This window comes from Maylandia zebra, linkage group LG12 (assembly GCF_041146795.1).
Source record: "Maylandia zebra isolate NMK-2024a linkage group LG12, Mzebra_GT3a, whole genome shotgun sequence".
Lineage (NCBI taxonomy): Eukaryota > Metazoa > Chordata > Actinopteri > Cichliformes > Cichlidae > Maylandia > Maylandia zebra.
Genome location: NC_135178.1, coordinates 1,038,711 through 1,042,154, shown reverse-complemented (window position 1 = coordinate 1,042,154; position 3,444 = coordinate 1,038,711).

Sequence of the window (3,444 nt, the reverse complement as noted above, 5' to 3'; positions counted from 1 at the left end):
GCCCGGATGGCTTGGGGATAGAAGCTCCTCTTGAGTCTCTCTGTCCTTGCCCGGATGATGAGGAATCTTCTAGCGGACTGCAGAAGTTGGAACAGTTTGTTGCCAGGATGGGACGGGTCCTTCAGTATCTGCGCTGCTCCAGTCCGGCATCTCCTGGTGTAGGTGTCCTGAAGCGGGGGGAGAGCAATCCTGCAGCAGCGTTCTGCTGTACGGATCACTCTCTGGAGAGCTTTTTGGTCCTTAACACAGCTGTTCCCAAACCAGGATGTGATGTTCTGTGTGAGGATGCTCTCCACAGCAGGTGTATGATATCGTGATATCGGGACTGCCTGATGTGTTCAGTTGTGTAACATTGTGCTTCAGACTGTCATTTCAGTAGAGCTCATCCAGGGTGCTTTTTAATTGCCACTTGGGACTCGTACTTATGTAACAGCTTTCTACTGAATTTGAGCATTTAAATTCAGATTTATGCACCACTTTGCATTTTATCATGAGTTATTTTTAACATCTGGCTCTCTTCTACAGAGTGTCTGTTGTCCTGTCCTTCTCGCCCGCAGATGGCCCCGCCCCTCCTTGAGCTGGTTCTGCCAGAGGTTTCTTCCTGTTAAAGGGAGTTTTTCTTCCCACTGTCACCAAGTGCCTGCTTGTTATCTGATTGTTTGGGTTTTCTCTGTATTTTTGTAGGGTCTTTACCTTGTAACACAAAGTGCCATGAGGCAACTGTTATACAAATCAATCAAAATTAATTTAAGCACTTTCTACTACAAGTCTCATTCCATCAGTCATGCAGTGCTTTTGTCTATAACCTAAACATTCACAGGCACTCTGCTGGTTGAATCCGGGACAACTTGGGGTGCGATGTATTCAATTATGGTCCAAGGATGCTTCAACGCATGGGCAGGAGGAGCCGGGGTTTGAGACACTTGATGACCCACACTACCACCACAGCCACAGCTGCCTCTAAGCTGTCGATGTGGAATTTCATGACATTCCAAACTGGTTTTCCTCCTCACTAAATAAATGCTGCTTTGCATTCCTGCATGTCTACTTTACCGTCTCTCGAGGACTTTGACTTGTCTGTGAAATGTGGCTGACACTGCATTCAAAACCCGTAAATCTGGTGAACACCAAGACTGTCACTACATTAATTTAGCACTGTCTGCAACAAAGTGTAAGTACTTTCACTGAGAGCTGTTACCTCCCACCTCAGGCTAGATGATCACTGAAAGAACAGCAGGTACAGCTGAGGAAGAAATTTGGATTCCAGACAAATCTAATGCTCCCTTCAGAGTTAGTTTGTTGTATTTAACAGTAGTATTAGCACTAAAGTTACAGGTACCTGAAGCAACAACTTATTTAGAAGATTTGCATAATTATTCACTAAACCCCTGTTTGCTGTTTTCTGGACTCTACGTGCTGCTAAGCACACACTTACTGCCTCCATGTCAATCTGTTTGAAATGTTATGGTGGACATTAGGAGAGATCCAACGAAAGGAATGTCCACAAACTGAAGTGAAGCAAAGTTGTGAAGAAGAGTGGGGAAAATTCCTCCTCATCAATGTGAGACGATGATAAAGTCATACACAAAAATAGCTGCAGATCAAGTGTGCAGGTTACTATTAATTAGAAGGTTGGTGGTTTGATGCCTGGCTGCCAAATATCCTTGGGCAAGATACCCCATGTTTCTCTCTGCTGAAGCCACAGGAGTGTAAATGTTAGACACAGCACTTTGAGTGCTCAGGCACAGTAGAAACGCTTCATATAATTTCATTTACATTTGTACTTTTACCATTAGTAGTAGATCACGCAAAGTTAGACAAAAAAATCTCACAGTGGGAAAAGAATAATATGTTTTATATCTAAAATCTATGTTTTAAATACAAAGTCAGAGTCTAGACTTTTTATATTTTAAATCTGGACTCAACCTGTCACTCTGATTACTCAGGCACAGCTTGATCTACATCACCCCAGCATCAATAACGAACCACCACGATGGATCAAACCAGGGCTCAGTTCCAGAAAAGAGGTTTAACAAACTCTGACTCCAAACCTGCAACTCTGCTAATGACCTCCATCAGTCTCTGGTTGCAGCAGATTAGAAACCATAAGTTGACTCTGAGATTTGAGAATGCACCATGGAACTGTTTTAATCCAGAGGAGGATGAAATATGGCTGTGTCAGAGCAGAAATTTACCCTAACTAATGTTAACAAAACAAAATAAAAATAATTTCTTAACAAAAGTTATTTTATTGGCAAAATTGTGTTTGGCTTGTGTTCATTCGATGGTAATGTGTGTCAGCTGCAGGACTGACAGTAGGCTGAGTGATATCATGTGTGTTTGAACATGGCATGTTAATACATGTTCATAGCAATGCATCCATGATCTATGAGGAAAAGCCTTCAGCTGGACGAGAGCTCACTCACATTCTGCAGGCGCCATCTTGTGATACTAGACAGGAAATTCCTAGAAAATGTGACCACTAATGTCTGGAAGTTCAGACAAGGTTTGCTGCGCATAATAAACACAAGATAATTCATTTGTTTTTATAATAATAATGATAATAAAACATTTTATTTATAGCTACCTTTTAAAGACCCTCAAGGTCGCTTTACATTAGTACAAAATAAATAAAAACATAAGGTAAATGAAAAATAAAAAAGTATGAAAGTTTAAAAGCTAAACAAGATAAAAACAGACTAAGACAGGATCATTTTTCTGTCCTGTAGACGTCTGTCACACACCCACACATACTTCAGTTAAGCAGGCAAAGGTAAACCTGGGCTAAGCTCCCTGTTGCAGTCTGGTATGCGTACATTGCTTGACTTCAGTACCTTCTGTGTACATTGCTTAACATGCACTACAGCTTAAGCTGGCATAAGTCACGTCACACAATCATCTCATTAAGACAGTGATTAATACTACGTTCTGGGGTATTTATATTGCACTAACACTGTATGCAATTACAAAGTCATTTGGTACCCTGCTGCTAATCTAATAGTTAGTTTCTGCTGCACTTCATGGTTGTCCTGCACTGTCAAATGTTGCACCGTGGCTCTAAGAAAAGCGCTATTTCAAGATCCAACACGTGTAGACGGCTGACAATAAACCCTCAATGCTTGATGGTTTTATGGTATTTATTGTAGTTACTGTGAGCTGAACTTGAGTCTTTCTTGAATTTAGGATAAAAGCTGAATCTCACTCCCATGGAGTTTATACTGACACAATGGTGTGAACGTGATGCTATCTATCTGCAATACAGCCCTTTGCTTCCTCCTTATGTAGCATTAAGTGTGCTGAAATGGTAGAGAACAACAACAGGAAACTTAGATGAGGAATTGATAAGGAGCTGGAGGGGAAGTAGTAGTGGGGCCTGAAAGTGTTTATCAGGATATCATGATAACTCTGGCAGTTTAGGTCCAGGAGAAAAAGAGCACATTTACC